Source organism: Zea mays, chromosome 8, assembly GCF_902167145.1.
Source record: "Zea mays cultivar B73 chromosome 8, Zm-B73-REFERENCE-NAM-5.0, whole genome shotgun sequence".
In the NCBI taxonomy this organism is placed as follows: domain Eukaryota; kingdom Viridiplantae; phylum Streptophyta; class Magnoliopsida; order Poales; family Poaceae; genus Zea; species Zea mays.
In genome coordinates, this window is record NC_050103.1 from 81,089,451 (window position 1) to 81,103,237 (window position 13,787).

A 13,787-nucleotide genomic window follows, 5' to 3' on the forward strand; every position below is an offset into this window, starting at 1 on the left:
GGGCTCGGGCCACAAGCTCAAAGATGGGAAGAAGAAGACAAGGCGCATCAAGGAGATCGTCTACTACGACAGTGACGAATCTTCCTCTTCCCAAAAGGACGACGATGACTACGAGAAAAAGAAAACGGTCAATTCAAACTTTTCTTTTGATTACTCTCGTATTCCTCAAAGTACAAATGCTCATTTACTATCTATTCCACTTGGTAAACCTCCCCATTTTGATGGAGAGGACTACGGATTTTGGAGTCACAAAATGTGTAGTCACTTGTTCTCTCTCCATCCTAGTATATGGGAGATTGTAGAGAGTGGAATGCACTTTGATAGTACGGATAGTCCCATGTTCATTAATGAGCAAATTCATAAAAATGCATAAGCTACTACTGTTCTTCTAGCTTCATTGTGCAGGGATGAATACCACAAAGTGAGCGGCTTGGATAACGCCAAGCAAATTTGGGACATCCTCAAGATCTCTCATGAGGGGAATGATGTCACAATGCTCACCAAGATGGAGTTGGTGGAGGGCGAACTCAGGAGATTCGCTATGATAAGGGGAGAAGAGCCAACCCAAACGTACAACCGGCTCAAGACCCTTGTCAACAAGATAAGAAGCTATGGAAGCACGCGATGGACGGACCACGACGTCGTCCGCCTAATGTTAAGGTCTTTTACTGTCCTTGATCCTCATCTTGTGAACAATATTCGTGAGAATCCTAGGTACACCAAGATGACGCCCGAGGAGATACTTGGAAAGTTCGTGAGCGAGCGAATGATGATCAAGGAAGCAAGATACGTGGATGACGCATTGAATGGTCCAATCAATGAGCCTCAACCCCTTGCTCTCAAGGCAACAAGAAGCAAGGAAACGCTACCTAGCAAGGTGGCACAAATTGAGGCGGCCGGACTTAATGATGAAGAGATGGCTCTCATCATCAAGAGATTCAAGACGACACTAAAAGGTCGCAAGGGGCAGCCAAGCAAGACCAAGACAAAGGGGAAGCGCTCATGCTTCAAATGTGGTAAGCTTGGTCATTTTATTGCTAACTGTCCCGACAATGATAGTGTTGGCGTTTCGAGACAGGGGGGTCCCTAAGCCGACGAGTGAGTGTGCTGCGTGCCCCAGCCCAGATGGGTCGAGTGCGTGGGCGAGCGCGAAGGGGGGAGAGGCGAGGTGGCCGGAGTCGGGCGTGAGAGAGGTGGAAGTCCCGCGGCCTTCGTGTTCGTCCCGCGCCCAGGTCGGGTGCGCTTGCAGTAGGGGGGTTACAAGCGTCCACGCGGGTGAGGGAAGCGAGCGGCCCCAAGAGAGCGCCTGTCCCGTCCTCGGTCCCGCGCGGCCAACCTCCTCTAAGAAGGCCCTGGTCCTCCCTTTTATAGTCGTAAGGAGAGGATCCAGGTGTACAATGGGTGTAGCAGAGTGCTACGTGTCTAGCGGAGAGAGAGCTAGCGCCCTAGGTACATGCCAATGTGGCAGCCGGAGAGGTCTTGGCACCTTGCTGGCGTGATGTCATGGCTGTCGGAGGTGCGGCGGAGCCTGGCGGAGGGACAGCTGTTGGAGCGGTCGAGTCCTTGCTGACGTCGCCCTGCTTCCGTAAGAGAGTTGGGAGCCGCCGTCGTCACAGAGCTTGTGGAGCGCCATCATTGCCCATCCGGCGGAACTGGCCGGATGGGACGCCGGTCTTGTTCTCCGTGACCCGAGTCGATTCGGGGTAGGACGATGATGGCGCTTCCTGTTGACGTGGCGAGCCTGTGCCCTAGGCAGGGTGACGTGGGGGCTCCTCCGAAGCCGAGGTTGAGTCTGTCTTCTGTTGCCGAGGCCGAGTCCGAGCCATTGGGTCGGGCGAGGCGGAGGTTGTTTGGCCGAGGCCAGGGCGGAGTCCGAGCCCTGGGGTCGGGCGAGGCGGAGTTTCGTCGTCTTCCGGGTCTTAGCCCGAGTCCGAGCCCTAGGGTCGGGCGGAGCGGAGTTCGCCGTCTTCCAGGTCTTAGCCCGAGTCCGAGCCCTGGGGTCGGGCGGAGCGGAGTTCGCCGTCTTCCGGGTCTTAGCCCGAGTCCGAGCCCTGGGGTCGGGCGGAGCGGAGTTCGCCGTCTTCCGGGTCTTAGCCCGAGTCCGAGCCCTGGGGTCGGGCGGAGCGGAGTTCGCCGTCTTCCGGGTCTTAGCCCGAGTCCGAGCCCTGGGGTCGGGCGGAGCGGAGTTCGCCATGGCGCCTTTGGCAAGGCCTGACTGCCTGTCAGACTCACTCTGTCAAGTGGCACCGCAGTCGGAGTGGCGCAGGCGGCGCTGTCCTTCTGTCAGACTGGTCAGTGGAGCGGTGGAGTGACGGCGGTCACTTCGGCTCTGCCGGGGGGCGCGTGTCAGGATAAAGGTGTCAGGCCACCTTTGCGTTAAATGCTCCTGCAACTTGGTCAGTCGGTGTGGCGATTTAGTCAGGGTTGCTTCTGGGCGAAGCCAAGGCCTCGGGCGAGCCGGTGGTGTGTCCGCCGTAAAAAGGGGGGCCTCAGGCGAGACGGAAGTCTCTCGAGGTCGGCTGCCCTTGGCCGAGGCTAGGCTCGGGTGAAGCGTGATCGAGTCACTCGTGTGGACTGATCCCTGACTTAATCGTACCCATCAGGCCTTTGCAGCTTTACGCTGATGGGGGTTACCAGCTGAGAATTAGGCGTCTTGAGGGTACCCCTAATTATGGTCCCCGACAGTAGCCCCCGAGCCTCGAAGGGAGTGTTTGCACTCGCTTGGAGGCTTTCGTCGCACTTTTTTGCAAGGGGACCAGCCTTTCTCGGTTGCATTTTGTTCCGGTGGGTGCGCGCGAGCACACCCGCCGGGTGTAGCCCCCGAGGCCTCGGAGGAGTGGTTACACTCCTTTGAGGTCTTAATACCTTGCGTAATGCTTCGGCTGGTCTGGTCGTTCCCTCATGCAAACTGGCCGTAGCCCGGGTGCACGGTCGGGGCCCAAGCTCTCGGGCTGGTATGTTGACGCTGTCAACGGTTCGGCCGGAGCCGGTTTTTGCGAGAGCAGCCCCCGAGCCTCTGCACAGGGCGAGAGGACGATCAGGGACAGACTCGGCTTTTTTACATACGCCCCTACGTCGCCTTTCCGCAAGGAGGAGGGGGGGGAGAGCGCCATGTTACCCTCGATGGGCACCGAACATGGTGTCTCCGGTGAGCTGCAAGCGGGTAATCCGAGTGGACGTCCGTGCCCCGTTCGTTGGGGGTCGGCTAGGGGCCCAGAGGCACGCCCAAAAGTACCTGCGGGTGATTTGCCGGACCCGGTCCCCTGGCGACGGGGTCCGAGGGCTCGATGCCTCCCTCCGATGGGATTCCGTTACAAGATCGTTCCCGCTGGTCTCGGAAATGTCCTAGGGTACCTCGGGAGCGCAGCCCGAGCCTCGGTTATGTATCGAACGTACCCTTGGTCATCCCTCGCTCGGTGTCTGAGGCGACTGTGAACCCTTCGGGGGCCAGCCTTCGAACCCCTGATCAGTAATGGGCGCGGAGCCCGAGTAGCCTGAGGCGGCCATGGAACCCTTCGGGGGGCTGGCCTTCGAACCCCTGACCAGTAGTGGGTGTCGGGCCCACGCGATCTGAGGCGACTGTTGATCCCTTCGGAAGGCCAGACTTCGAACCCCTGATCAGTAGGGGGTGGGCTCGGAGCCCGGTTCCTTCGCGGAGAAGGATCCTTTTCGGGGTATCCCCCTTTCTCGGTCCCTGTTGCAAGAGATAGAGAAAGAGGAAAAAAGGAAAAGGATATGAAATCGAACGACGTGGCGTACCTCTTTTTGACGCGGTTATCACGGCGAAGGCGAAGCGTCGCGCGCTTCTCCCGCCGGAGGCGCCGCGTGTCCCGCCGCGGAGTTAATGCGACGGAGCGGGTGGTTGGCGAGGCGGCCGTTGCGCGTGCGCGATCCGTTCGAGGGACGGGTCACGGGTGCACCGTCTTCACGCCGTGGGAGGAGGCTCTCTTGCTGTCCCTGGATGGGACGTGAGCCTGGCTGACGACGTGACTGCTGCGCCCGCCCGCCTGCCACCGCCATTACTGCCGGCCCACTTTCGGTCGCTTTGACCAACGCGCCAGGCTGGTGCTGCTGGGTCGCCTCGAGTTGCGGCATAGGCTCCGCAACCGAAGAGGCGCGACGGTGGCACAAGTGGCGGTGCGGTTGCTTGCATGCAGCAACCGGCGCGCCAGTTGCTTGACGCGTGGGCCTGGGCTTCCCCGCTGGCGTGTCAGAAGTCGGAGAAGCGCGTCCACCTGGCGCGGTTGCATGCCGCCTGCATGGCTGCCCGCCCCTTCCGCCCGTTGGTCTGGGCAAAAGTAGGGGGTCGCTTGTAACCGCTGGGCGATCGTGCGCACCACGCGCGGCGGTTTGGCTTCTTCTGCCCTGAGCCGGTTTGCATGACATGCGGGACCCCGCCCCCGAGTCGCAGGGGAGGGCCTTGGAGCGTGTTGGAGAAGACTCAGCCCGTGGCGTCTGGGGGCGCACGTAGGGAGAGTTGCCTTTAAAAGGAGGGAGACTCCTTTCAGAAGGCAACCGTGTCTTCTTCCTCCCGTATGCGTCGTGTCTTTCCATCTTCCAAGCCCCCGGATGGGGGGTATCCGCTGCCTTTCCGCCTCCTCGTTGGAGGAACGCAACCCCATGGGAGTTGGTACCTCTCAGCCATCGTTCGGCTTCAAGGATTTTCATCATGCAGCCCGGTTGCACCCCTCCACCGGTGGTCACCCAGGATGGCGACCTCCGGCTTGATGGTGGGGGAAAGCGAGCCGGGCTGCGGCCTCTGCCCCTCCCTCAGCCTCAAGGATTTTCATCACCAAGGCTGGGGAGGGGAGAGCGCCGAGTTGGGGTCGGCCCCTGCGCGGGCGGTGGCCCGCTCCTTCACTAAGTCTCACCTGTTGATTATCTGAACCGCTTTACCAAGCATGAGTCGCCCCGTGTCAAGGTGACGAGTGAGGTATCCGTATCCCGGAGGCGTAGGAATCCCTCGGCCCGATCGGCCTTGTTGTCCGGGGCTCCTCTAGCTTAGTTAAAGAGACCCCTCGGCCGCCCTTCGATGAGCCGAGGCTAGGGGTAGCGATATCAGTATGAATAGAGGCGGAGTTGGCTCGAGAATGGGAACCTGGTTGGCCGGAGCCTTGCCGTGTTGTCCGTCAGCGGAGCCGACGCCAAAGTCGATCAGCCGAGGCCTCGGGTCGGGCTGGCGCCCTTGGAAGCCGGTTGGCCGAGGCCCCAGGGGTAACCGGCCGAGCTGCCTGCTCGGGCCGGATTCCCGGAGGAATCCCTGGACCGCGTCGCCGTCCGAGGCTGGGTCGGACTTTGCTGAAGACGTCGTTGATGCCGAGGGTGCTACGGCTCCCTTCAGCGTGAAGACCCGAGCCTGCAGGATCAGATCGTCTTGTAGCGTGTGCCTTCTGCGGCCGCCGAGGCCAGAAAACACACCCTCGCCGTGCTTGCGAAGCTGCGTCTCTTTTCCTCTTGTTTCGAGCATCTGGACTCTGTCGGTAACAGGGATGTTTGTGTGAGCGAGGGTTGCTTCTCGCGGAAGGGACGAGTGAGGTATCCGTATCCCAGAGGCGTGGGAATCCCTCGGCTCAGCCGGCCTTGCCGCTTACGCGTACTTTCACCCGTTCATGAGGCCCTGTCCCCGACTTATTCGAGAAAGCTTGAAGGACTGCTTCGGCAGGAGAGCTTCCGAACGTGAAGATTTGTTCGGTCCACGGAGTCGCTTTATCCGAACGCGAGTTACTTATCGCAGAAGGTGATGAGTGAGGTATCCGTATCCTGGAGGCGTAGGAGTCCCTCGGCTCGGTCAGCCTTGGCTGCTTACGTGTACTCCGTCGTTTCCAGGATCCGCTTTCCGAAGTAGTCAAGAAGCACGAAAGTAATCCTGCTAAAAAGAGATCCTTTTTCGAGGAAAAATTCGACGCAGAGGGGGTCTCCCCCCTTTTAGCCCCCGAGGGAGGGTCGGGCTTTGCCGAGGCTAGGCCGACCCTTCCTTGACGACTAAACTTTGCGTAGGTGCGAGGTATATAAACAACTTGGAAACATCTTAAGGGTAGAAGCGACGTAGCTGTTTGATGTTCCAAGCGTTGCCGTATATCTCGCCTTGATTGTTGGCCAGCTTGTATGTTCCGGGCTTCAGAACTTTGGCGATGACGAATGGCCCTTCCCAGGGGGGCGTGAGCTTGTGCCTCCCTCGGGCGTCTTGCCGCAGCCGAAGCACCAGATCGCCCACCTGGAGGTCTCGGGACCGGACCCCTCGGGCGTGGTAGCGTCGCAGGGACTGCTGGTACCGCGCCGAGTGTAGTAAGGCCCTGTCCCGAGCCTCCTCCAGCTGGTCCAGCGATTCTTCTCGGCTAGCTTGGTTGCTTTGATCGGTGTAGGCCCTCGTCCTCGGGGAGCCGTATTCCAGGTCAGTGGGCAAGATAGCTTCAGCCCCGTAGACCAGGAAAAACGGCGTGAAACCCGTGGCACGACTCGGCGTCGTCCTTAGGCTCCAGACCACCGAGGGGAGTTCCTTCATCCACCGCTTGCCGAACTTGTTGAGGTCGTTGTAGATCCGAGGCTTGAGCCCTTGTAGAATCATGTCGTTGGCACGCTCTACTTGCCCATTCGACATGGGATGAGCCACGGCGGCCCAGTCCACCCGGATATGGTGATCCTCGCAAAAATCCAAGAATTTTTTGTCAGTGAACTGGGTGCCGTTGTCGGTGATGATGGAGTTCGGGACCCCGAAGCGATGGATGATGTTGGTGAAGAACGCCACCGCCTGCTCGGACCTGATGCTGTTCAGAGGTCGGACCTCGATCCACTTGGAGAATTTGTCGATGGCGACCAGCAGGTGCGTGTAGCCCCCGGGCGCCTTCTGCAAGGGACCGACGAGGTCCAGACCCCATACGGCGAAGGGCCAGGTGATGGGTATTGTCTGCAGAGCCTGAGCGGGCAGGTGGGTCTGCTTCGCATAGAATTGGCACCCTTCGCAAGTGCGGACAATTCTAGTGGCGTCAACCACCGCCGTTGGCCAGTAGAAGCCTTGCCGGAAAGCATTCCCGACAAGGGCTCGGGGCGCTGCGTGATGGCCGCAAGCCCCCGAGTGTATTTCTTGCAGCAGTTCCCGACCTTCGGTGATGGAGATGCATCGCTGGAGGATGCCCGAGGGGCTACGATGGTAGAGCTCCTCTTCGTCGCCCAGCAAGACGAACGACTTGGCGCGTCGCGCTACCCGCCGAGCCTCGACTTGGTCGGGGGGTAGCTCTCCTCGACGAAGATATTGCAGGTACGGGGCCTGCCAATCTCGATCAGGCGTGGCCCCGCTCTGCTCTTCCTCGACGTCCAGTGCCTCGCCCTCGGGGGCCGAGGGTACCTCGGGCTGAGCCGAGGGTTCCTCGGGCTGAGCCGAGGGTGCCTCGGGCCGAGCCGAGGGCGCCTCAGCCTGAGCCGAGGGTGCCTCGGGCTCGGGCGCATCGTCGATCTTGACAGAGGGTCGATGCAGGTCCCGGGAGAAGACGTCCGGGGGATCGTCGTTCGCCCCGAGGCTATTTTAGCCAGCTCGTCTGCAGTTTCGTTGTAGCGCCGAGCGATGTGGTTGAGCTCGAGCCCGAAGAACTTGTCTTCCAGGCGCCGAACCTCGTCGCAGTAGGCCTCCATCTTCGGGTCGCGGCAGTAGGAGTTCTTCATGACTTGGTCGATGACGAGCTGCGAATCACCGCGGGCGTCGAGGCGTCTGACCCCTAGCTCGATGGCGATCCGCAACCCGTTGACCAGAGCTTCGTACTCGGCCACATTGTTGGACGCCGGGAAATGGAGGCGCAGCACGTAGCGCAGGTGCTTTCCAAGGGGCGAGATGAAGAGCGGGCCCGCGCCGGCTCCTGTCTTCATCAGCGACCCGTCGAAAAACATGGTCCAGAGCTCCGGTTGGATCGGAGCCGTCGGCAACTGGGTGTCGACCCATTCGGCCACGAAGTCCGCCAACACCTGGGACTTGATGGCCTTCCGAGGGGCGAACGAGATTGTTTCGCCCATGATTTCCACCGCCCACTTTGCGATCCTGCCCGAGGCCTCTCGGCACTGGATGATCTCCCCCAGGGGGAAGGATGACACCACAGTTACCGGGTGAGACTCGAAGTAGTGTCGTAACTTCCGCCTTGTCAGGATCACAGCATACAGCAGCTTTTGAACTTGTGGGTAGCGGATCTTGGTCTCGGACAGCACTTCGCTGACGAAGTAGACCGGCCTCTGAACGGGCAATGCATGCCCTTCCTCTTGCCTCTCGACCACAATCGCGGCGCTAACCACCTGAGTGGTCGCGGCAACGTAGACCAAGAGGGCTTCTCCATCCGCCGGGGGCACCAAGACAGGCGCCTTTGTAAGGAGCGCCTTCAGGTTCCCGAGGGCTTCCTCGGCCTCAGGGGTCCAAGCGAAACACTCGGCCTTCCTTAAGAGGCGGTACAGAGGCAGACCTCTTTCGTCGAGGCGTGAGATGAAGCGGCTCAGGGCCGCGAGGCATCCCATGACCCTCTGTACACCTTTTAAGTCCTTGACGGGTCCCATGCTGGTGATGGCCGCGATCTTCTCCGGGTTGGCTTCAATGCCTCGCTCGGAGACGATGAACCCTAGGAGCATGCCTCGGGGCACCCCGAAGACACACTTCTCAGGATTGAGCTTGACTCCTTTCGCCTTGAGACATCGGAATGTCACTTCAAGGTCGGAGAGGAGGTCGGAAGCCTTCCTTGTCTTGACTACGATGTCATCGACGTAGGCCTCGACTGTGCGACCGATGTGTTCGCCGAACACATGGTTCATGCACCGCTGGTACGTCGCGCCCGCATTCCTCAAACCGAACGGCATGGTGACGTAGCAGTACATGCCGAACGGCGTGATGAAAGAAGTCGCGAGCTGGTCGGACTCTTTCATCCGGATCTGGTGATACCCTGAGTAGGCGTCGAGGAAGGACAGGGTTTCGCACCCAGCGGTGGAATCCACGATTTGATCGATGCGAGGCAGAGGGTAGGGAACCTTCGGACATGCTTTGTTGAGACCAGTGTAGTCTACACACATCCGCCATTTCCCCCCTTTCTTCCTCACAAGCACAGGGTTGGCAAGCCATTCGAGATGGAATACCTCTTTGATGAACCCTGCTGCCATTTGCTTGTGGATCTCTTCGCCAATCACTCTGCGCTTCTCCTCGTCGAATCGGCGCAGAGGCTGCCTGACGGGTCGGGCTCCGGCCCGAATATCCAGCGAGTGCTCGGCGACATCCCTCGGTATGCCGGGCATGTCCGAGGGACTCCATGCAAAGACATCAGCGTTTGCGCGGAGAAAGTCGACGAGCACTGCTTCCTATTTGGGGTCGAGCCCGGAACCGATCCGGATCTGCTTGGTGGTGTCGCCACTGGGGTCAAGAGGGACGACCTTAACCGTCTCCGCTGGCTCGAAGTTGCCGGCATGGCGCTTCACGTCTGGCACCTCCTTGGAGAGGTTCTCCAGGTCGGCGATGAGGGCCTCGGACTCGGCGAGGGCCTCGGCGTACTCCACGCACTCCACGTCGCATTCGAACGCGTGTTTGTACGTGGGGCCGACGGTGATGACCCCGTTGGGGCCCGGCATCTTGAGCTTTAGGTAGGTGTAGTTGGGGACGGCCATGAACTTCGCGTAGCATGGCCTCCCTAGTACGGCGTGGTAGGTTCCTCGGAACCCGACCACCTCGAACGTCAGGGTCTCCCTTCGGAAGTTGGAGGGCGTCCCGAAGCAGACGGGGAGGTCGAGTCGCCCGAGGGGCTGGACGCGCTTCCCAGGGATGATCCCGTGGAAGGGCACAGCGCCTGCTCGGACGGAGGACAGATTGACGCGCAGGAGCTTGAGGGTCTCGGCGTAGATGATGTTGAGGCAGCTGCCCCCATCCATCAGGACCTTGGTGAGCCTGACATTGCCGACAACGGGGTCGACGACGAGCGGGTATTTCCCCGGGCTCGGCACATGGTCGGGGTGGTCGGCCTGGTCGAAGGTGATGGGCTTGTTGGACCAGTCTAGGTAGACTGGCGCCGCCACCTTCACCGAGCAGACCTCCCGGCGCTCTTGCTTGCGATGCCGAGCCGAGGCATTCGCCGCATGCCCTCCATAGATCATGAAGCAGTCGCGGACCTCGGGGAACTCTCCTGCTTGGTGATCTTCGTTTTTGTCGTCGTCGCGGGCCCTGCCACCCTCGGCGGGTGGCCTGGCCCTGTGGAAGTGGCGCCGAAGCATAACACACTCCTCGAGGGTGTGCTTGACGGGCCCCTGATGGTAGGGGCACGGCTCCTTGAGCATCTTGTCGAAGAGGTTTGCACCTCCGGGGGGCTTCCGAGGGTTCTTGTACTCGGCGGCGGCGACAAGGTCCGCGTCAGCGGCGTCGCGTTTCGATTGCGACTTCTTCTTGCCTTTCTTCTTGGCGCCGCGCGGAGCAGACGCCTCGGGAGCCTCTTCCGATGGGCGGCCCTGGGGCTGCTTGTCCTTTCGGAAGATAGCCTCGACCGCCTCCTGGCCAGAGGCGAACTTGGTGGCGATGTCCATCAGCTCGCTCGCCCTGGTGGGGGTCTTGCAACCCAGCTTGCTCACCAGGTCGCGGCAAGTGGTGCCGGCGAGGAACGCACCGATGACATCCGAGTCGGTGACGTTGGGCAGCTCGGTGCGCTGTTTCGAGAATCGCCGGATGTAGTCCCGGAGAGACTCTCCCGGCTGTTGTCGACAGCTTCGAAGGTCCCAGGAATTCCCAGGGCGCACGTATGTGCCCTGGAAATTGCCAGCGAAGGTCTGGACCAAGTCGTCCCAGTTGGAGATCTGCCCCGGAGGCAGGTGCTCCAACCAGGCACGAGCAGTGTCGGAGAGGAACAGGGGGAGGTTACGGATGATGAGGTTGTCGTCGTCCGTCCCACCCAGTTGGCAGGCAAGGCGGTAGTCCGCGAGCCACAGTTCCGGTCTCGTTTCCCCCGAGTACTTCGTGATAGTAGTCGGGGGTCGGAACCTGGTCAGGAATGGCGCCCGTCGGATGGCCCGACTGAAGGCCTGCGGACCGGGTGGTTCGGGCGAGGGACTCCGATCCTCCCCGCTGTCGTAGCGCCCCCCACGCCTGGGGTGGTAGCCTCGGCGCACCCTTTCGTCGAGGTGGGCCCGACGGTCGCGTCGATGGTGCTCGTTTCCGAGGTGGCCCGGGGCCGCAGGCGCGGTGTTGCGCGTGCGCCCGGTGTAGACCGAGGCTTCCCGCATGAATCGGGAAGTCGCGGCATGAGGTTCCGAGGGATATCCCTGCCTTCGGGAGGCAGTGCTCTCGGCCCGTCGGGCCACAGCGCCTTCCAGGAGATTCTTGAGCTCTCCCTGGATTCGCCGACCCTCGGTGGTTGATGGCTCCGGCATCGCGCGGAGGAGCATCGCTGCGGCTGCCAGGTTCTGACCAACCCCGCTGGATGCGAGCGGCGGCCTGACCCTGACATCGTTGGCGACGCGGTGCTGGAGACCTTGGGGCAGGTGACGTATTTCTCCGGCCAGGGGTTGGCCCGCCCATACCTGCCCGATGTCCCGACGGATCGGCTCAAGCGCTCCTGTTCCCTCGTCGAGCCTGGCCTGCGCCTCGCGGACTTGCTCGAGTTGTGGGTCGTAACCCCCCGCCGGAGCGGGGACCACAGCTAGCTCCCGTGGGATGTCGGCGCGAGGCACCGGCCTAGGAAGATCACCGTCCTCCGGCATGCCGAGATGGTTGCCTTCGGAGGGATCCCCTAGCTCGATGTGGAAACATTCGCGGCTTGGGCCGCAGCTCTCGTCGCCAAGGCTGCGGCTTCCGTCGGAACAGTCGGAGAGGCAGTAGTCACATGCGGTCATGAAGTCCCGCATGGCACTGGGGTTGCCAAGCCCGGAGAAATCCCAACAGATGCTGGGATCATCATCTTCCTCGGACCCAGAGGGCCCGTAGGTCGAGACGTCCGTCAGTCGGTCCCAAGGTGACCGCATACGAAACCCCAGTGGGGTTGCACTCGCCTCAATGAGAGCGCCCGCCAAAGCGAGGTCGTTTGGCGGGTTGAGGCCGAGTCGAAATGACGTAAGATGGGAGTTAGTCGGTATCTTTTGGTCGACGAGGAGCGACGTAGTCACATCGGGGACTGGTTGCACCGTCATCTCAGGTACGAGGGCGACGTCCTATAGGCTTTCCGCGAGCGCGCCGGCGTCGTCTTCTTGCTCGGGGTCAGCGTGTCGCGGGGGGACGGCGCTTGCCTTCGCCTTGAACGCGAGGTCGACGTCCGGCGTGCCTCCCGTCGGGGCGTCGGGGGCGTCGATTCGCTCGACGGCCAACGAAGCGCGGCCTCCCGCTTGGCCTTGATGGCCCCGCCTCCTCCTCCGTTGGCGGGGGAGAGAACGGAGCGAGCTCGAATGTTGTTCTTCCACCACGCGGGGAAGATGTCGTCGATTCCGCCGCCGGCGGGCGGGTTGTCGGCCGCCATTGTCGTCGTCGCGCGGCGGTGGAAGAAGTATCATGTCGTAGCTGCCGTCGAAGGACATGAACTCAAGAGTCCCGAAACGAAGCACCGCCCCGGGCCGGAGAGGTTGCTGGAGACTGCCCATCTGAAGCTTGACGGGGAGCTGTTCGTCAGCACGCAGCAGGCCCCTACCTGGCGCGCCAACTGTCGGCGTTTCGAGACAGGGGGTCCCTAAGCCGACGAGTGAGTGTGCTGCGTGCCCCAGCCCAGATGGGTCGAGCGCGTGGGCGAGCGCGAAGGGGGGAGAGGCGAGGTGGCCGGAGTCGGGCGTGAGAGAGGTGGAAGTCCCGCGGCCTTCGTGTTCGTCCCGTGCCCAGGTCGGGTGCGCTTGCAGTAGGGGGGTTACAAGCGTCCACGCGGGTGAGGGAAGCGAGCGGCCCCAAGAGAGCGCCTGTCCCGTCCTCGGTCCCGCGCGGCCAACCTCCTCTAAGAAGGCCCTGGTCCTCCCTTTTATAGTCGTAAGGAGAGGATCCAGGTGTACAATGGGTGTAGCAGAGTGCTACGTGTCTAGCGAAGAGAGAGCTAGCGCCCTAGGTACATGCCAATGTGGCAGCCGGAGAGGTCTTGGCACCTTGCTGGCGTGATGTCGTGGCTGTCGGAGGTGCGGCGGAGCCTGGCGGAGGGACAGCTGTTGGAGTGGTCGAGTCCTTGCTGACGTCGCCCTGCTTCCGTAAGAGAGCTGGGAGCCGCCGTCGTCACAGAGCTTGTGGAGCGCCATCATTGCCCATCCGGCGGAGCTGGCCGGATGGGACGCCGGTCTTGTTCTCCGTGACCCGAGTCGATTCGGGGTAGGACGATGATGGCGCTTCCTGTTGATGTGGCGGGCCTGTGCCCTAGGCAGGGTGACGTGGGGGCTCCTCCGAAGCCGAGGTTGAGTCTGTCTTCTGTTGCCGAGGCCGAGTCCGAGCCATTGGGTCGGGCGAGGCGGAGGTCGTTCGGCCGAGGCCAGGGCGGAGTCCGAGTCCTGGGGTCGGGCGAGGCGGAGTTTCGTCGTCTTCCGGGTCTTAGCCCGAGTCCGAGCCCTGGGGTCGGGCGGAGCGGAGTTCGCCGTCTTCCGGGTCTTAGCCCGAGTCCGAGCCCTGGGGTCGGGCGGAGCGGAGTTCGCCGTCTTCCGGGTCTTAGCCCGAGTCCGAGCCCTGGGGTCGGGCGGAGCGGAGTTCGCCGTCTTCCGGGTCTTAGCCCGAGTCCGAGCCCTGGGGTCGGGCGGAGCGGAGTTCGCCGTCTTCCGGGTCTTAGCCCGAGTCCGAGCCCTAGGGTCGGGCGGAGCGGAGTTCGCCGTGGCGCCTTTGGCAAGGCCTGACTGCC